The 21,581-nt window shown below is 53.9% G+C and overlaps 1 protein-coding gene across 2 annotated transcripts in view; it reads right to left on the minus strand.

The window, feature by feature from the left end:
- Positions 1–21,581, minus strand: part of LOC146799798 (uncharacterized) — a 148,257-nt gene that overhangs the window by 22,812 nt on the left and 103,864 nt on the right. Inside the window, exon 2 of one of the 2 annotated variants that reach the window (XM_085627481.1) lies at positions 9,341–9,421. The exons of the other annotated variant lie outside the window; for it this stretch is intronic. The gene's annotated coding sequence lies outside the window, so the exon portion shown is untranslated. The remainder of the gene's footprint in view (positions 1–9,340; positions 9,422–21,581) is intronic. 2 annotated transcript variants of the gene reach the window in all.

The raw sequence follows: 21,581 nt of genomic DNA on the forward strand, positions 1-21,581 counted from the left end.
CTCGAGAGAACCTGGCGCAGAGACCCAACACCGGACAACATGACTGCCCTCAAGCTCGCCACCCGAAAACACCACCAACTCATCCACGCCACCAAGAAAACCGCATTCAAGGAGCGACTGGACAACAACGCACACAACAGCAAGGAACTCTTCAACATCGTCAAAGAGCTCTCCAACCCCAACGCCGGTAACAACGATATCACCCCTTCACAAGACCTCTGCAACTCCCTCGCCTCCTACTTCCACAACAAGATCGCGGACATACACAACAGCTTCAGCACTCAACCGACGCACGCCACGACCGAACCACCGCCCCCCACCACCACCCTCCGCGCCTGGACCCCGATCAGCACCGAAGACACTGTCCGCACGATGAACTCCATCCACTCCGGATCTCCTACCGACCCCTGCCCTCACCACGTCTTCAACAAGGCCGATGCTGTCATTGCACCCCACCTGCGGGACATCATCAACACCTCCTTCGACACCGCTACCTTCCCGGAGAGCTGGAAGCACGCCGAACTCAGCGCTCTACTAAAGAAGCCATCAGCCGACCCCACCGACCTCAAGAACTACCGCCCCATCTCGCTGCTCCCGTTTCCTGCAAAAGTCATCGCGAAGACCGTCAACAAGCAGCTGGCCGCCTTCCTTGAGACGAACGGTTACCTCGACCTCTCGCAGTCTGGCTTCCGGGCCAACCACAGCACCGAGACCGCCCTGATCGCAGCCACCGATGACATCCGAGCTCTGCTTGACAACGGAGAAACAGCGGCCCTCATCCTCCTAGACCTCTCCACGGCCTTCGACCCTGTCTGCCACCGTACACTAGTGCAGCGACTCAGCAACGTCGGAATCCAGGAGAAGGCTCTGGAGTGGATCATCTCCTTCCTCGCCGGAAGGACACAGAGAGTCCGCCTCCCCCCGTTCAGATCTGAAGCCACCGAAGTCATCTGCGGCGTTCCTCAAGGCTCCTCGCTCAGTCCAACCCTCTTCAACGTGTACATGAGCCCCCTCGCAGACATCGCACGCCAGCACAACCTCAACATCATCTCCTACGCTGACGACACCCAGCTGATTCTCTCCCTCACCAACGACCCCGCCACCGCCAGAGCCAACCTCCATGAAGGGATGAAAGAGGTAGCCGAATGGATGAAGAACAGCCGCCTGAAACTGAACTCGGACAAGACGGAAGTCCTCATCCTGGGATCCTCACCCTCCGCCTGGGACGACTCCTGGTGGCCCCCCGCCCTAGGCAGCGCACCCAAACCAACAGACCACGCACGCAACCTGGGCTTCATCCTGGACTCCACCCTCTCCATGACCAGACAAGTCAACGCCGTCTCCTCGTCGTGCTTCAACATCCTGCGCATGCTACGAAAGATCTTCCGGTGGATCCCCACCGAGACCAGGAAGACGGTCACCCAGGCCCTCGTCACCAGCCGTCTGGACTACGGCAACTCCCTCTACGCCGGAACCACCGCCAAACTCCAGAAAAGGCTTCAGCGGATCCAGAACGCCTCAGCGCGACTCATCCTGGACATCCCCCGTCGCAGCCACATCTCCGGACACCTGAGAGACCTGCACTGGCTCCCGGTCACCAAGAGAATCACCTTCCGTCTCCTCACCCACGCACACAAAGCCCTACACAACCAAGGCCCAGGATACCTCAACAGCCGCCTCAACTTCTACGCTCCCAAACGCCAGCTTTGATCGACCGGCCACGTCCTCGCCACCGTCCCCCGCATCCGAAGAGCCACCACAGGGGGACGGTCCTTCTCCCTCCTCGCCGCCAGGACGTGGAACTCCCTCCCGACCCACCTCCGCCTGACCCAGGACCACCTCGCCTTCAGGAAGCAACTCAAGACCTGGCTGTTCGAGCAGTAGCGGACCCCCCTCCCCTAGCGCCTTGAGACCCTCTGGGTGAGTAGTGCGCTATATAAATGCTTTGATTGATTGATTGATTGATAGCGCACAAAAGATAATGTATGGACATTGGGTCGCAGCAAATATTGATAATTTTCACATCACCAAGTAAAGTATTTTGTTTTGATCTTTTTCAAACCTTTGGTTCCATCTCACTTCGGAACACTGTTCTCAATAAGGTGCTCGCGCGCACCTCTATTACCTGTAGCGCGCAGTGCTGTGTGTTTAGCGCGCACACACACAGCACATCCAGCGAGAGCGTTCGCGCCGCTCCTTTTAACAAGCGAGCGGCGAGAAAACGGGTGTTTCCTGGCAGAGGGAGTGGCAGGAAAGTCATGGGTACTTGGCATCTTCTTTTATATGTAGAGCCCGGCTGCGGTGTCTACTGTGTGCTTTTGTTGAGTATTCATGTTAATTGCAGGGCCGTCAGGAGCTGCGATTAACATGAATACTTTAACAAAAGCACACAATCAGCCCACAGCCGTGCTTATGTAACAAAAGAAATTCAGCAAGTTTACAAACATGGCGTCTAAAGTTCACGCCGTTTATGTAGACTTGCTGAATTTCTCTTCTTAACAGAGCGGGGCTTTGGGGTGATTGTCTGACTTTGTTAAAGTTTTCAGGTTCATTGCAGCACCAGACGGCGCTGTGATTAACCTGAAATCTTTAACAAAGTCCCACAATCACCCCTCAGCGGCGCTCTATTAAGAAAAGAAATGCAGCAACTCTACAAACAGGGTGTGTAAAACACGCGTCGTGTTTGGAGACTTGCTGAATTTCTCTGCTTAATAGAGCGCAGCTGAGGGGTGATTTACACTTTTCTGTTCTTGGTAGAGTGTGCCACCGACTTGTATTTTCCTGTTTCTGTCAGTGCATCCAGATATATGATACAACAAGTAACATCATACACAGGGCTTTAAGTGGGATGAAGAAACGGGGGGGGGGGGGCTCGCAAAGGGGGGTGGCCAGTGTAATCAAGGGCTTAGCTTTAAGACACACAAGCTAAAAATCTGTACTTTAAGCATAGTGCACCACCCGACTTGTATTTTGCTGTTTCTGTCATTGCATCCAGATATATGATACACGTAGTAACATTATACCTACAAGTCAGGACTATTAGCTTTGTCAATGGTTGTTAGTTGTATAAGTTAAATAATTAGCAACTATGGCTTGTATATAATATTGAAAAAGCTTCCACTTAAAGCCCTGGTGACACCACAACAATGTTGCTGTGCCTGAGTTTCAAAAAACAGAAGGGAAATCCAGAGAGAAAATGACTCTCTTCAAAGGATTTCCCTTCCCCTACAAGGCTCACCTGGCATGACGTCATGCCCTAACTTCTCCACTAGTGAGAAGTGAGCAGTGTGAGCAGCGCACATCGATGTGCCTCCTCACTGCAGTCTGAAAAAAAATGGACCACCTGTGCCAGGGCACAAAACAGATCCCGCTAGAGACCCGGTTTGAGGCCCCCTTTAAAAAACTGCTTATGCTCAGCACTGGTGAGACCCGGCCCACTTAAAGCCCTGATCAGTGCTTTAAATGGGCCGGTACTCACCGGTACGGAGTACTGGCACTTTTTAATTTTCGCCCCTTGAGTACCGGAACTTCTTCTAGAACAAGGAGAGTACCGGTACTCAGGTGGTGCTGCTCGCATTTTCTCCTGCCTCGGCAGCACTTTTCACATGACCTGCTCCGACTCTGCAATCCCGAGCTGAGCTCGCACAGGAGCGCTAGAACAGCAGCTCTTGTCACCTGGACACATCAATCTTGTTGTGCTTCTCTGCAACTCTTCTAGCAGCATGGGGCGGCAGGGTGTTTGGTTTACCCTTTGATCCTGCACAGTGGGAGTTTAGAGTCCATCATAAAACTAATGAAGGAGGATATGGGGCGCATTCTTTAGGCAGTACAGCTTTTTACCATGCCATTGTTTTAAATGACTGAAAATGTTAGTTCATCAACAATTTAAATTAGCCGTTTTTACTTGCATGTAAATTCCCACCCTTGCTGCCACTTGTATGATTACCCTCAAACAAAAAAACACCTTAAAGGCAATCAAACGACAACACTGTTGTTTCCTTTTCAAATAGATCTACAGTACATTAAATTAGGAGGTACCGGGGAAGAGGCAGAACGAAGGGGCGAGCCAGGGTGCTTTATCAAGAGCGCAGAGTTCCTGTGTCAAGCCCATACAGTAGACCCTTGGGTTTGAAATGCATTTGAGCAGACCCCCCACACCCTCCCCAACCCAATTAAACGCATGAGACAATAGACGTCCTTCAATTACTAAATGCTGGGGGCTCGGTGTGCGGAAGAGAAGAGGGCAGGAGGCACTTTTCTGCCAAAAGCATAGTTTGTAGGTTTTATTATTTGTAGCTCGACCTCTTATCAAACTGTGCGGCATATTATCAAGAAACGGCGTTCTGGTGTCAACATGGGCTTCTATTGGAATTCTCTGCGGCATATTATCAAGCCAATTATCGCCACATTAGCCGCAGTTTTCTGCCGCTAAAGCGGCGATAATGGTAACGCCGTGCCCCAGTAATCTTAGGCAGGTGACTTGTTTCCTGAAACTCAATGTAAATGGTGCTTTGAGATGGCTGTGTTTCATATGTCCAGTAAAAAAGGTCAGCAAAGGTGCAAGGAGTTCCCCTTGAAACATTGTGACCCTCTTTAGTAACCTGTATAATGCTGAAAGGCTGAATTTTTATCAGGGCAGACAAAAGTTACCTAAACATTGGTGGTTTCGCGTCCAGTTGTATACAGTTAAGTGGCCTCTTTGGTGACCGGCACCATTGTAGCAATCTCAGCAGAGAGGCCAAGAACTGAATGAGCCCCGTGCTCTCCATTTTGGCAGCCTTACCTCAGCAGAACGCGACGGTGGGAGTGCATGTTTTTGCAAATGTGGCTCGTCTGTGTTCTCGTCTGGTGCCTTTCACACTTCCCTAAATGCCCCAAGGGCTGTGAGGCTTTCAGCCGACAGTGTGCACTCACACAACTGAGCAAGTCGATTCTTGTTGCTGATGCCCAGGTGTTTTGACATGGCCTGCTAGGATGCCAGTGCCAGGGGTTTGAGGAGGGGGTGCCCATGATACAGAGCATTTGGGTTGGTGGCCTTTTTAACAACAGCACCAATCTGAAGCCCACGCCATTCTGACCTTCTCTGTGGCCCTTGCTGCCCCTTGTTTGATTACCCTCAAACAAAAAAACACCTTAAAGGCAACACAATTTGTTTGGTTTGGTGCATTTAAACCCCTTGTTTCGCATGGGAAACCATACATAATCCACATGAGACAGGCAGCTCCATTGAATGCCTTACACTTTCAGACAGTTAAAGATTTTTGTTGGTAATGCTTTTGCATGCTGGGACTCGTGGTTCCCCTTTCTCCTAAGTAAGGGTTTCTAAAAATTCAAGCATGCAAAGTTTTGATGGCAAAAGTCAGAGACAGTTTTGAAAATACCATTATTAGTAAATGCTTTATAAATGATTATTAGGGCAATAACCATTGAACAGATACTACCGATTTTTTCACAATGCACTTGGATTTCTTGCATATAAAGTTTGGAAAGGTTAAAAACCTAGCCCCGCCCCTGGCTCCGCCCTAGCCCCGCCCCACACTCCACCCCCAGTCCATCGCTCCTTTTGGAGAGTACCTGCACTTATTTTTTTCCATTTAAAGCACTGGCCCTGATCATACCTACTATTGACTTTGCAAATCCTCCGACTGCCTTTCTCTTTCTGTCCCTCTCTTACCAATTTCTCCATTACTCCATTATTGTCATGGCGTGTGTATCCAAATTGCAAATCTGCCTTAAGCCCCCTGACATGGGTTGCATGTGTGGAAATGCACTGTCTTTTCAGTTTTGTAACCAAAAGTTTGGAGTGATATTTGGCGCTGCGCACAAGCGCGGTCTAGTTCCTGGCGCACAAAGCCATGGCTGCAGCGCACAGCGACCCTACACTGCCGCACACAGAGGTAAAAAATTAGAGGGAACATTGCTTCAGAATTACAAAAAAAGTGCTTTCCTAGCAGGAGAGTACCAGTTCCAAATTTAAAATACAGCTTTCTATCACTAGGAGCAGTCACTTGATCCCACTGCGACTCATAACCTATGTAGTTGATCTTTAAACTCCAGGAATTCACGACATGTTCTAAGACGGTTGAATCTTCTTAAAGCTTTGGGCTCGATTGATGACCAATAAAGCTTTTCAAGGCATGTTTGGATGGAAAAGAAGCCCGGGAGTCCCAATAAAATGCAATAACTGTTTAATTTTTTATTTTTAAAAAAATATCTTTATTGGTTTTTTCTGATTTTATCGTTTCTGAAGCCACATTACATTGCAGGAGAATTTGAAACAGTATCCTGACATATATGGTACATATCAATGAAAACATTATGTATATCGACAATGTGGTACATTAGTGGGGATATTAACCATAGTGACATACACATGTCGCTCCAGAAGGTACTGGCTCGTGGATCACTGTGTGCTACTGCTTGCGCTCACTGCTGCATTACAATTCCTAATCTCTATTCAGGGTCGCCTGCGCCCTATTCTAACACATCAGGTTGAGACCATCCTGTCGGTGCCTGGCACCCATGGTGTTAGCGTATACAAAAAGGTGCAATAACTGTTTAATGTGCAGAAGCCAGGGGATGTTAACAGAGTGACTTGCAGAAATGACGTCCCGGAGGGGAGAGGTGTAATGTGCATGTCCTGGGGTCGCCCATAAACGCCTCCAATATAACAGCAGACGAAGTCTAGCCCAGAGAGTGTCACCTGCAAATAATAGTATTGGAATTTTAACTTGGGCCAAAGAGGGTGCATCCGCGTCGACATGGGTCAGTATGGAAACAATATAGTTTATATATAATGAAGATAGTATAGAGGCAAGAACACAACCCTTTCTTACGCCTCTAGAGACTGGTACTCTGTCCTTCAAATAGTTCTGCCTTCCCCATCTTACACGTGCAAAGTTATCCTCATGAAAGCGGGCTACCAATTCCAATAGGTGTGGGGGCGGCGGGCTACCAATTCCAATAGGTGTGGGGGCGTTTTCATGTCCCCAAGTGTTTGCCAAGGATAAGAACGTGGCACTAGATCAAAGGCCGAACATAAATCAACAAAGGCTACGTATAGGTTGCCCTTGTTGATGACAACAGTATGCCAGCAGAGCAATTAAAAATAAGAAAAGCCTGATGTATTGTGGAGGTTTTAGAATAAAATCCTGCCTGGTAAGGATTGAGAGCGGACATATCAGAGATCCAATCTCTGGATCTTCAAGGACACAGCAGCAAAGAGATTCGATATGCAATCGTTTAGGCTTATTGGTCCGTCGCTGGCCTGCTACGGCAGGGCCGGAGGCTACAGATTATGCTCGTTTAAAGCTGTGCCACCATGTTGAAGCCACAGCCACAAAAGGTTTTTGATAAAACATGTTTAAGGTGGAATCAGATGACCAGTCTGAGGCTGCAATAATATCCACCAATCTAGACCCCGTGGAGAAGGCATTGTTCCTGGCCTCCAGAAGCAAAGGCTCTCACCTCAGGAGGTCAGAAACCTGTCTATGGTAGCTGGCTGGTCGAGACTAGTCAGTCAACACACTAGTAGTCGGTAGGTTTTCAGGAGCGCCCTCTAAGGGGCCCCCCGGGTGCATAGCCTAATAAATCTATTGGTGAGGATTTATCAAGACGAGGTACCAAACACCTTGGGGTACAGTGAAGCCATCGTGTAGCTGGGGAACTTGTAATGACGGGTGTCCAGCCCATGTGCTTGTTATGGTTCCCTGTGCACTTGTAATAACTATGGCTGTATCTAGACATCACAGGGACATCTCTATTCATGCAGATATGCCCACATATGAGGTAGAGTGCACCCTGCCTTAGGACTGTGAGACCAGCTGTAGGGGTAACTTACCTATGCCACATGCAGTGTTTTGCTGGCATGGCACAGGGGTGTGTGCCATGTTGACTCTTCGTTTGTTTCTGCACCAAGACACGCAGGCTGCAATTACAGTTTGCATGAGCTTGGTGAGGGGCCCCTTAGGGTGGCACAATTCTTGCTGCAGATCTTAGGGGCCCTGGGTACCAATTACAAGGGACTTACATGGGGCCAAAGGGACTGTCAATTGTGGAACAATGGTAAAGTTTAGGGAGAGAACACTGGTGCTGGGGACCTGGTTAGCAGGAATCCAGCACACTTTTGGTCAAAGTTGAACCAGATGCCAGGCAAAAAGTGGGGGGAACCATGTCAAGGGGGTACTTTCCTTCACTGAGTAAAGGGGCGGAGGGTTTTGATCAATGCCCTGGTGACTGAATCCTGTACTGGTTGCCCAGTACCTACAGAGGAATTAATTCAATTAGAAGGACGTGGAAGGAAGGGGAGGCAGCCTCAGCCAGGTGAAAATCGGCAATATTAGTGTCAAGACCAGCAAGTTAGAAGTGGAGGGAGCCACCTGGTAAATGTACTCTAGGGCAAGGCCTGCCTCTTTCATCCAGCCCGTCTGGCATAGTGAGGGGGAAAGGAGCATGTACTTGCACTGCGGTCACCGGCTCGTGAAGTGCGCCCGGGACCGAGCTCATGTAGGGAAAGCCTGCAGCCGTGCATGCACAGGGGTCGACCTACGCCCACCGTGCTGAGCGACGGGTTTGCTCTGTGGTCCCTGCTCCACGCCGACCCAAAGGGGTCGCGATACCCTGTTACACGTATGAAGGGTCAAAGCAAGCCTTATCATGCCAAATCACGAACCTATTTCAAAACATATTCAGTATTTAGACATGTAATAGGGGCATGTAGCACAGGTCCGGTGCGGTGCAGCATCAAAGGAGGAGGAAGAACTGTGAACTCATGACGTTTTACATGTACTGATGGTACCTGACTGGTGGAGCAGTATGGAGGATGGGCCTAGCGCTCATGGGAAATGTAGTTCATATTTCTGTATGTTTTGAGCGGCTGCTGCTGCTGTGTTTAGTAGTAAAAGAAAGAGAAGCCCAATCCTCGCCTTCGTGTCCTTAATAGAATTGAAAATTCTAGACGCGCTATCTAGAAAACGTTTTATTCGCATATGCTTTGTTTATATATCTTTCACAACATACATTTATATTTGCAAGGCTGCTATGGGATTAAAGGCAAGAAAGCCATGTGTTGTAGCGAACGTTTTATATTGTGGCAGTTTACTTTATAGAACTAACAGCGACAGGTTCCGGTGTTCTACAGTTAGCCGCAAGGGGAGATCGAACTTAAAACACAGAATCGGGGGATCTATGGAGCAATTTATTATTCAAATGGATTGCTGCTAAACACAAGCGTGTGCCCTCTAACATGCATGAGGACATCTTTAGCAGCACTGACACCATGCTGAGGCCCAGCTGCTAATCTGCACCCCAGGGCGCTTCACAACAGAGAACCCTGTATTACCTCAACGACTTCAGTAAAACTGTTCTCCTCAGACACGTCTGACAAATCAGATGGACTCCACAAGTAAGGCGCCCACTGTCCCTGCATCAAAACAAAAAAAGGACTTTAGAACGTCAAGCAAAGTGCACATAGAACTGCACTGACATCCACTTTAATAATGGCGCATTACAACCAACACTCAACATATATTAGACCTCAACTAACATTGAAGGTCACATTATGGATTTAAATCAAAACATTACTCATCCAGCAGGTTTCTTGACAAATCCTGTCCAGCCCCGAACAGACTCACACTTTTGATATCTTGACCATCCAACCCTACCAAATAGTTATCAGTCCGAACATGAAAAAGCTCCTTTGATGAGTGTGTTGGAGAAAGAGGACCTACGTGTCTTCAAGTTCTCGCCGGTGGGTTTGGACCAGCAAGGGCGGCCTCTTCAAGACCCTCACAAGGAAGGCACCCAGAGGCTAGAGACTAGATTTGACAAGTCGGTGAAAGTCGCAACGGTAAGACACATTTTATACGCAAGCACAATCTCAAAATGTATTTGTTGAAGAATTTGATGTTCATTAAAGAGAGCTTGCCATCAAGTGTCAGTTTGGGGCAATAACAGATTATCTCATAAAGGGTCAATTAACAGTACAATATTCCCCTAAGAAGTGTGTTGGACAGGCCACATGAAGGGCTTGCTCCCTCCCCGCATGACAGGGCCCGAGCCCCGGCCCCCCAGGTGTTACCCACAGAAGCAACCCGCACCCCGTCCCAAGACGGGATTCCTGCCCCCGGACATCTCTGTATCATGGGGCCGAACCACTACCGGCTCCCTCGCCCGGCCGCCATCTTGGACACTGCACCACGGGGCCGCATGGCCTCAGCTCGACCCTAACCCTGGGCCTGGCCAGGCCCCGACATCCCGGCACCACCATCCACCCAGGAGGTGAACGGACCACTTGGCAGGTCAATGGGAGAAAGAAGGGTCGATGGCTCTCCCCCGCCAGGTGCCGATCGCCCCCAGCTCCCCCGGGCGCTGCCTCCACCCCCCTGCTGGGTGTCTGGACTCCCTCATCCCGGACCTCCCGACCTCCAAGTGCGAGGGTCCGGACATCAAAGGGCGCCAGACCTATAACTGGGGCAGCTCCAGAGCAGGAATGTGTTGTATCCTGGAGTCGAGAGACACCGTGAAGAACTCATCCTTGACGGACTACTGGCGCTGCCGTAGTCCTGCCTTGTGAACTATCATCCTGCCTGCTGGCAATGCCGCAACCTTCTGCATCCTTCATCCTCGTCGGGACCTGCTGGCGCTGCCGTGGACCGTTGTAACTACCATCCTCGTCGGGACCTGCTGGCGCTGCCGCGGACCGTTGTAACTACCATCCTCGTCGGGACCTGCTGGCGCTGCCGCGGACCGTTGTAACTACCATCCTCGCCGGGACCTGCTGGCGCTGCCGCGGACCGTTGTAACTACCACCTTCACCGGGACCTGCTGGCGCTGCCGCGGTCCGTCCATCTCGAACGCCGAGCTCGAGGATTGTGAGCTATCCATCATACCATCGCATCTACCCGATTGGTAACAAGACTGTCCCGCTACCCCCTTTCCCAACCAAGAGACTAGAATCGAGGGGACCCCTGAGTCCTGACCTCCTTGTACCATTCTATCGTACCTAAACATTGCTTATAAAGAACGTTAAACCTTATCATTGTGTGGTGTACCTCTGTGGGGGGGAAGTTATTCGTCTGTACGAGCGCTGGAGACGGCTCTTCCCGGAGACCTCTCCCTTTGTCCTCGGCCGACCCTCCCGGTCCGTCTAACATTGGTGGCCAGCGGCGCGATCCGAATCAACGCGTAATCGTACAGAGAGTAACTCACCCCACGACGAAACCACAATGACAACCAAAGAGAGCGGATCCACCGAGAAATTCCAAATGGAGAAATTGGAAGAGTACAGCCATCGTGAGTTGAAACAATTCTGCATTGAACTAGGCATTGCTACCACCGGTCTGAGTACTAAAGACGATTTCAAGCACGCCATTGAGTCGTGGGCAGAAACCGGGGCCGCCAGAACCCCGGACCAAAACATTGCAGCATCAGAGAGGAACACCACGGCTCCCGAGGAGCGAAGAACGGGCCTCTCGCAGGAAGAGATCCAAGAGAGAGAGAAAAACAGACTACATGAGTTAGAAATGGCACGGCTCAAAATGGACGGTGAACTAAAATTAGCCGAACAAAAACTGAACCTAGAACATCTGCGGCTCCAAGAAGAACGGGAAGAAAAACAGAGGCAGAGAGAGCTCGAAGAAAAGAGATTAGCGTACGAGCACGAGCGCAAACTGGCAGAAATAGACCTACGGAAGCAGAACAAAGAACTGGAGGTGCCCGAGCAACCGCGCACCCCAGGAGCGACAGAAAAGAAAGTCCACATCCCCAAGGATGTCGTTCGAGAGTATGTCCGAGAGGACGACATACAACAGTGGTTCAAGGCCTACGAGATCGCCATGACCTCCCACCGGATCGATCGAAGTGACTGGGGAGCCGGTCTATGGGGGAGGTTCGTCAATGAAGGCCGCGATGCCCTGTTACAGCTCCCAGACCATCTGATGTCATCCTATGATCACATGAAGGCTGCCCTCCTCACCCGATATGGGCTCACACCCGAAATGTACCGCCAGAGGTTCCGAGACTGCACCCGGATCCCGGGTACAACTTGGGTGGAATATATCAACTATTTCAGCCGAGCCTTCGAGGGTTGGATCAAGGGAAGCCACGTAACGACCTACGAGCAACTTTTTAATCTCATGGTGTGGGAGCACCTCTCTAACAACTGCTTCGTCGAGCTCAGGCAGCACCTCCTCGACAGTAAATTGACTGACCCACGGCAACTCGCCGCCGAAGCTGACCGGTGGGAAAGCACCCGAGTAGGCCGGAGAGGGCCGCACGAACAGAACCGGAACAATCAAGGTCAGCACCGTCCCCGAGGAGGAGGAGGTGGTCAGGGACGAGGAAGAGACACCGTCCCGGCCGCTCCCGCTGCCAGCACCCCGCCCCCGGCCAGCCGGGGCAACCCCCCGATGCGCCCGGGGTTCCGAGCCAATGTCACGTGTCACCGATGCCAGCGAGTCGGCCACTACGCCAATGACCCGAACTGTCCACAGAACCAAACTCCGAGACCCCGCCAGGTAGCTGCCGCCGCCCTGGTGGGAGAACAAATCTCCGAAAAACAGGAAGAATGCGAACAGGAACGACAAGAGTGGGAACCGGCCGCCATGGTTCTAGCGTGCCTAGGGGGAAGAGACATGGTCCCGCGGGCTCCCCTACCCGCCAACACCAGAAAATATAGTCAGTGGGTGAACATTAATGGACGCCGGGCCGAAGCACTACGTGACACGGGGGCCAGTGTGAAAACCGTCCGCTGTCACCTGGTAAAACCAGAGCAGATCCTGCCGAACATTCTCTGCCCCGTCCGTTCAGCCGACAACTCGGAGAGTCTATGTCGGATGGCCTGCGTCCCCTTCGAATGGGGAGGAGTCTCCGGCATGTTGAAGGTGACGGTCCGAGATGATGCCCCTGTGGACTGTCTCCTGGGGAATGATCTTGAGAGTTCCCCGTGGGCCGCCGTAGAAAGAAGAGAGCACCTGGGGATGTTGGGCCTCCCGGACTGGGCGTGCGTAACCACCCGGTCCATGGCCGCCCGGGCCATCCCCTGATCAGAAGAACCAGAATAGCCAGCACCTCCTCCCCCGATCGCTCCAGTAGAGGACACCGACCATACCGACCCCCCAGAGCAAACCCCCGAAGGGCTCGCTCAGCCCCAGGACCTTCCCGACCTGGCTCAGTGGCGTCAAGAAGGGGGGCCCACCCAGGAACAGTTCCGTCAAGAACAGAAGACCTGTCCCTCCCTCGAGGGACTCCGCCAGCAAGCCCTCGCCCAGAGCGCAGGGGACACCACCGGAGCCCATTGGATCTATTGGGACAACGACCTATTGTACAGTGAATCGCAGAGTTAGGGGCCAGTCGAGTGCTGGTGGTGCCCCTCTGTTTTAGAGACTTCCTGTTAAATTTGGCCCACAATGTCCCTCTGGCTGGACACCTGGGCCAGGACAAAACCTACAGTCGCCTGGTGACCCACTTTTTCTGGCCAAAGATGAGAAACGACGTCCTCAACCACTGCCGGTCCTGTCCCACGTGCCAGGCCAGCGGGAAGAGCGGCCGCAAACTCAAAGCACCTCTGCAACCCTTCCCAGTTGTCACCACCCCGTTCGAGAGGGTGGGAATAGACATTGTGGGGCCCCTGGACCCCCGTACCGCACAAGGACATCGGTTCATCCTGGTACTGGTGGACCACGCCACCCGCTACCCCGAGGCTGTGCCCCTGCGAACTGTAACAGCCCCGGTGGTCGGCCGGGCCTTAATGGGGATCTTCTCCCGGGTGGGCTTCCCCCGAGAAGTCGTCAGCGACAGAGGCACAAACTTTATTTCGAAATATATGAAGTCCCTCTGGCAACAGTGCGGGGTCACCTACCGATTCACGACCCCCTATCACCCTCAAGGAAACGGACTAGTCAAGCGGTTCAACCGCACGCTCAAGGGAATGATTGGGGGGGTTGGAAGAGCCCCTCCGTCGCCAGTGGGATGTGCTACTTCCGTGCCTCCTCTTCGCATATCGAGAAGTCCCCCAGAAGTCCCTCGGCTTTAGCCCTTTCGAACTCTTGTACGGGCACCCTGTGCGAGGGCCCCTCAGCCTAGTCAAAGAAGGTTGGGAGATGGCCCCCCTAAAGACCCCTCCAGACGTCTTCAAGTACCTCCTGACCCTACGCAATCAGACCAGGCGATTCAGAGAAAAGGCGAAAGCGAACCTTGAGGCCAGTCAGGAGGACATGAAAAAATGGTACGATCAAAATGCCTCCTCCATCGAATTCGAACCTGGCCAACAAGTGTGGGTGATGTCCCCCACCGAGCCATGTGCCTTGCAGGACAAGTGGACGGGGCCCTTCAAAGTGGTCGAGCGCAAGAGCCCCGTCACCTATCTCATCGATGTGGAATCTCCACGGAACCCCCTCCGGGTCCTCCACACCAACAGACTCAAACCCCACTTTGTGCGCTCGGAGCTCAGCCTCCTGATGGCTACAGACAGTGGAGCGGAAGAAGACTCCGAGCCTCTCCCTGATCTCCTGAAGACTCGTGAGAAAGATGGTTCCGTGGACGGGGTCCGACTCTCAGATGCCCTCACCCCGGAACAGCGCCAAGGCTGCCGGGACCTCCTGCTGCAGTTTGCGACCTTGTTTTCCCTCACCCCAGGGGTCACCCCCTGGTGCTTGCACGACGTGGACACTGGGGACAGTCCCCCTATCAGACACCGGGCGTACCGCGTACCAGATCGGGTACGGGCCTGCATCCAAGAGGAGGTATCAAAGATGCTCACGCTCGGGGTCATCGAGCCCTCGGACAGCCCCTGGGCCAGCCCGGTCGTGCTGGTCCCCAAAGCTGCTGCCCCCGGCACCACTCCTGAGCTCCGATTCTGCGTCGACTATCGGGGCTTGAATGCTGTCACCAGAACCGACGCTCATCCCATCCCCCGAGCGGATGAACTGATCGACCGCATGGGGGCTGCCCGCTACCTCAGCATCTTCGACCTGACAGCGGGCTACTGGCAGATCGGTCTCACACCCCGGGCCCAAGAACGATCCGCCTTTTCTACCCCCGATGGCCACTACCACTTTAAAGTCATGCCATTCGGCATGAAGAATGCCCCAGCTACTTTTCAGCGACTAGTGAACCAGGTCTTGGCGGGACTCGAGGAGTTCAGCGCCGCCTACCTGGACGATATCGCTGTGTACAGCCGCCACTGGTCCGACCACCTCCACCACCTCCGAGAGGTCCTGCAGGCCCTCCAACGAGCCGGCCTTACAATCAAGGCCGGCAAGTGCCAAATTGGTCAGGGGTCCGTGACCTATCTCGGACACCAGGTGGGAAGCGGTCTGGTGGCCCCTCTACAACTCAAGATCGCTGCCATCCAGTCCTGGCAGCCTCCAGTCACGCAGACCGAGGTCCGAGCCTTCTTGGGGCTCACCGGCTACTACCGGCGGTTCGTGAGGGACTATGGCAGCATTGTGGGGCCCTTCACGTGACTCACATCCAAAAACCACCCGAAGAAGGTCAACTGGACCCCAGACTGTCAAGCGGCCTTCGAGAAGCTGAAAGCCGCCATGTGCACTGCCCCTGTGCTCCAGGCCCCCGACTACAGTCGGGAATTCATCGTACAAACAGATGCCTCCGACCATGGCATCGGGGCGGTCCTCTCCCAGTTGAACTCCGAGGGACTTGACCAACCAGTGGCCTTCATCAGCAGACGCCTCCTGGCCCGAGAACAGCGCTGGAGCACCATCGAGAGGGAGGCCTTCGCAGTGGTGTGGGCCCTCAAAAAGCTCCGGCCCTATCTCTTCGGTACCCACTTCCGGGTGCAAACAGATCATCGGCCCCTGCAGTGGCTAATGCAGATGCGGGGGGAAAACCCCAAACTATTGCGTTGGTCCATCTCCCTGCAGGGGATGGACTTCACTGTGGAACACCGACCGGGCCAAGACCACGCCAACGCGGATGGCCTGTCACGCGTTTTCCGCCTCGACGAGGAGAGTCCCCAAGAGGATGGGTGACTCTCCCCGCCTTCAGCTGGGGGGGACGCATGTTGGACAGGCCACATGAAGGGCTTGCTCCCTCCCCGCATGACAGGGCCCGAGCCCCGGCCCCCCAGGTGTTACCCACAGAAGCAACCCGCACCCCGTCCCAAGACGGGATTCCTGCCCCCAGACATCTCTGTATCATGGGGCCGAACCACTACCGGCTCCCTCGCCCGGCCCGGCCGCCATCTTGGACACTGCACCACGTGGCCGCATGGCCTCAGCTCGACCCTAACCCTGGGCCTGGCCAGACCCCGACATGCCGGCACCACCATCCACCCAGGAGGTGAACGGACCACTTGGCAGGTCAATGGGAGAAAGAAGGGTCGATGGCTCTCCCCCGCCAGGTGCCGATCACCCCCAGCTCCCCCGGGCGCTGGCTCCACCCCCCTGCTGGGTGTCTGGACTCCCTCATCCCGGACCTCCCGACCTCCAAGTGCGAGGGTCCGGACATCAAAGGGCGCCAGACCTATAACTGGGGCAGCTCCAGAGCAGGAAGGGAGTTGTATCCTGGAGTCGAGAGACACCGTGAAGAACTCATCCTTGACGGACTACTGGCGCTGCCGTAGTCCTGCCTTGTGAACTATCATCCTGCCTGCTGGCGCTGCCGCAACCTTCTGCATCCTTCATCCTCGTCGGGACCTGCTGGCGCTGCCGCGGACCGTTGTAACTACCATCCTCGTCGGGACCTGCTGGCGCTGCCGCGGACCGTTGTAACTACCATCCTCGTCGGGACCTGCTGGCGCTGCCGCGGACCATTGTAACAACCATCCTCGCCGGGACCTGCTGGCGCTGCCGCGGACCGTTGTAACTACCACCTTCACCGGGACCTGCTGGCGCTGCCGCGGTCCGTCCATCTCGAACGCCGAGCTCGAGGATTGTGAGCTATCCATCATACCATCGCATCTACCTGATTGGTAACAAGACTGTCCCGCTACCCCCTTTCCCAACCAAGAGACTAGAATCGAGGGGACCCCTGAGTCCTGACCTCCTTGTACCATTCTATCGTACCTAAAGATTGCTTATAAAGAACGTTAAACCTTATCATTGTGTGGTGTACCTCTGTGGGGGGGAAGTTATTCGTCTGTACGAGCGCTGGAGACGGCTCTCCCCGGAGACCTCTCCCTTTGTCCTCGGCCGACCCTCCCGGTCCGTCTAACAAAGTGCAGGAAAGGCTCGAGCTGGGAAGGATGGTTGAAGGAACAAGACAAAGAAAGCGTCTTGAATGAAGTAAAAAACTCTCTAAGCAAGGATACTGTTGGAAAAAGTACTGATAATTCAGAAGTAAGACCATGTGTGGAAGTTCTTGAATTACTGTGGTGGAGCGTAGAGTGGGGAGAGAGTTGTGCCACCTGGCTCACTGAGGAGCAGAGTATGCCCGAATCCATGCGAGAGTCACTTGCAACAAGCTTTGGCCACCGTAAAAGTTACATTGCGTTTCTGGTGGCCTACAACATATGAGAAGATTGTGAAGGTAGCCGAGGAGCGCAAATACTGCAGAGAAAGCAACAAGATACTGAAGTTTGGTGATGGGGAAAACGTTCATATTCAAGATTCAGGTCATCCTTGGAGGTGAGTTGGGTTGGGTTGGATTGGCCCCATCAATGCTCTGCCCTACAGTTTGCCAGGGCAGGGGTTGGCGTTCACAGAGATGGGTGCAAGTCGAATTCACGAGTTCCACAACAACCTCCAAGTCTGAGAGAGTAATGAGGAGGATGTTTGATCGTGAAGGGCTTGGTCAGTGATAACGGCGCCCACCTCACCTACGAAATGAAAGAATTTCTGGCCGAGGTGGAAATAAGGCACTGTAGGACTTTGCTGTACAATCCCAAGCCACCAGCATTGTAAAAAGAAGTGTGTGATTAAAGGAGTAAGTGAAATTGTGTTCAAGTCGGGCTTGGATATAGAGTGGCTGTGCTGGAAATAGTAGCAGCGCATCACGACTGTGAGAATAGAACAGGCAAGACAACGCTTCCATGAAGACAGGGCGAACGCGTCAGTCTAGGCTGGTGGCGACCTGCTGAGTTAGTGGAGACTGAAGCGGTATCAGATGCTCACAATGTTGTTGGAAGAAAATAAATAAGTCTCTTTAATAAAATTAGGACATTTCATCATTATCACTTAGAAAACCCACAGTTATATGATCTGGAAAAGGAAAGAAGGGGCCACTGGTCCTGGAGAATCATTAAAACTGGAGACTTTTCAACTGGAGAACCGGCTGTGGATGGGCAAGAAGTGTCTCTAGGGGGAAGTTGACAGAGAAGACGCCTCTTTGGGACAGTAATCAGCTGCGAGAGGTGGGTAACCTGAATGGGTTAAAAAACAAATGGGAATTATTAGTAATTGAAAGCCTGGGAGACATTTGGAGGGGACGTACAATAACGTTTGAGAATCTGCAAGCTGAATTTGAATTGGCGGATACAGGAAGGTAGAGATACCTGCAGCTGAGCCACGCCCTGCGCACATATATCAAGGACGGGGACACGCTGGAGGAGCCCTCTCCACTGGGAGACAGACCACTCACTGACCCCATGACACCCAAAGCCACCTCATTCACGGATTGAAAACCTTATATAAATCTCCCAACCCGGCTGATCCCCTGTGGGGAGCAGGGGAATTAGAGCTGGGACTCCAGGAGAAGGAGGCCTGGGGGGAGGCAGTGCAGAGCCCTCGTGAGGGGTCAGTGGACTCCTGCAGAAGGAGGCCTGGGGGGAGGCAGTGCAGAGCCCTCGTGAGGGGTCAGTGGACTCCAGGAGAAGGAGGCCTGGGGGAGGCAGTGCGGAGCCCTCGTGAGGGGTCAGTGGGCTCCTGGAGAAGGAGGCCTGGGGGGAGGCAGTGCAGAGCCCTCGTGAGGGGTCAGTGGACTCCTGGAGAAGGAGGCCTGGGGGAGGCAGTGCAGAGCCCTCGTGAGGGGTCAGTGGACTCCTGCAGAAGGAGGCCTGGGGGGAGGCAGTGCAGAGCCCTCGTGAGGGGTCAGTGGACTCCTGCAGAAGGAGGCCTGGGGGGAGGCAGTGCGGAGCCCTCGTGAGGGGTCAGTGGACTCCTGGAGAAGGAGGCCTGGGGGGGGAGGCAGTGCAGAGCCCTCGTGAGGGTCAGTGGACTCCTGGAGAAGGAGGCCTGGGGGGGGAGGCAGTGCAGAGCCCTCGTGAGGGGTCAGTGGACTCCTGCAGAAGGAGGCCTGGGGGGAGGCAGTGCAGAGCCCTCGTGAGGGGTCAGTCAGGGCAAGGTCTCATCCAGCTGCCAATCCTCCACAGGTCTTATGCTTCCAGGACACAGCTCCATGGATGGGGCCGGTGAGTACCTCAATCTCTGAGGTTCAAAGGGGAAGATAAGGCGGACATGGATAACAGGGCGGACTGGGAACCAAAACCGGCCCTTGCCCGGTGCCCGCTACAGCCAGTCCGGCCCTGATGGACACTACAGGAAGGAGAGGAGGGCGGTCCCTCTCGCATGATTCAGCGATAGTGGATGAGGGGTTGTGAACATCCGAACAATATGTAATAGATGGAGTGAAAAGAGTGTTTATGTTTTTGTAATCTTTGAATAATGAAGATGTACTGAGCGGAATCCATAAAGATGTCTAAAAAGAGAAGTGTCCCTAGGGGGGGCCCCGCTCTCCTTCTCCACCATCCAGAACCACAGCTGGAGCAGTGGATCCGGCAGTGTGCGGCACGGTCTGCCAACAGTGTAAGACTCACAGCATCATAATGTGTGTGAATGAGACATACTAGCCGCGTTGCACAGGGCACCACTGTACTTGGCAGAACATTACCGGGCAATGCATCACAATGGCTGCCAAGACAGACTCGCTCGAGCGGCATCTGTGTGCGACTATGACAATGGTCTGAGAGCATGTGGTCCGTCGGCTGCGCCGCCGCCTCTGGTGCAGGAAACCAGGGTTCGAGCCTCGGGTCGCGTCCACATCCTGTGATTCTGGGCAAATCACTTCATCTCCCCGCGCCTGAATGTGTAATGTAAATACGGTGCTATGTACAGCGCTTCAATACCTTCGGGTCGAGTTCGCGCTATATAAAAGATGAAAAAAAATAAATAAAAAGGATGGAGACAGACTGGCCGCCTTCCACAGTATTGCAGTGTTTGACTGGGCAATGTGCCAGGGGTGCTGGTGTGGGGATGCAGAGGTGCTTCTAAGGGAGGGGTGCTGGTGTGGGGACGCTGAGCTGCTTCTAAGAGGGGTGCTAGTGTGGGGATGCTGAGCTGCTTCTAAGGGAAGGGTGCTGGTGTGGGCATGCAGAGCTGCTTCTAAGTGAGGGGTGCTGTGCTGGTGTGGGGAGGCAGAGGTGCTTCTAAGGGAGGGGTGCTGGTGTGGGGACGCTGAGCTGCTTCTAAGAGGGGTGCTAGTGTGGGGACGCTGAGCTGCTTCTAAGGGAGGGTGCTGGTGTGGGGATGCTGAGCTGCTTCTAAGGGAGGGGTGCTGGCGTGGCGATGCTGAGCTGCTTCGAAGAGGGGTGCTGGCGTGGGGATGCTGAGCTGCTTCTAAGGGAGGGGTGCTGGCGTGAGGATGCAGAGCTGCTTCTAAGGGAGGGGTGCTGGTGTGGGGATGCAGAGGTGCTTCTAAGGGAGGGTGCTGGTGTGGCGATGCTGAGCTGCTTCCAAGGGAGGGGTGCTGGCGTGAGGATGCTGAGCTGCTTCTAAGGGAGGGGTGCTGGCGTGGGGATGCTGAGCTGCTTCTAAGGAAGGGGTGCTGGCGTGGGGATGCTGAGCTGCTTCTACGGGAGGGATGCTGGCGTGGGGACGCGGTGCTGCTTCTAAGGGAGGGGTGCTGGCGTGGGGATGCTGAGCTGCTTCTAATGGAGGGGTGCTGGCGTTGGGATGCAGAAGTGCTTCTAAGGGAGGGGTGCTGGCGTGGAGATACTGAGCTGCTTGTAATGGAGGGTGTTAGACGGACCAGGAGGGTCGGCCGAGGACAATGGGAGAGGTCTCCGGGGAGAGCCGTCTCCAGCGATCGTACAGATAAATAACTTCCCCCCACAGACAGACACCACACAAGGAGAAGATTCAGCGTTCTTTATAGGCAATTTCTTACGGTACGATGAAATGGTACAAGGAGGTCTGGACTCAGGGGTCCCCTCGATTCAAGTCTCTCAAGGTGGGGAAAGGGGGTAGCGGGACAGTCTGGTTACCAGTCTGGTAGTTGAGGTGGTATGGTGGTTAGCTCACAATCCTCGAGCTCGGTGTTCTAGCTGGGACGGGCCGCAGCAGCGCCAGCAGGTCCCGGTGAAGATGGTCGTTACACGGTCCGCGGCAGCGCCAGCAGGTCCCGGTGAAGATGGTCGGTCCACGGTCCGCGGCAGCGCCAGCAGGTCCCGGTGAAGATGGTCGTTACAACGGGCCGCGGCAGCGCCAGCAGGTCCCGACGAGGATGGATGTTGCAGAAGGCCGCGGCAGCGCCAGCAGGCAGGACGATAGTTCACAAGGTAGGGCTACGGCAGCGCCAGTAGTCCGTCAAGGCTGAGTTCTCTCGGTGTCTCTCGACTCCAGGATACAACTGTCGTCCTGCTCTGGAGCTGCCCTAGTTATAGGTCTGGCGCCCTTTGCTGTCCGGAC

The sequence above is a fragment of the Triturus cristatus genome, chromosome 9, assembly GCF_964204655.1.
Source record: "Triturus cristatus chromosome 9, aTriCri1.1, whole genome shotgun sequence".
Taxonomy (NCBI): Eukaryota; Metazoa; Chordata; class Amphibia; order Caudata; family Salamandridae; genus Triturus; species Triturus cristatus.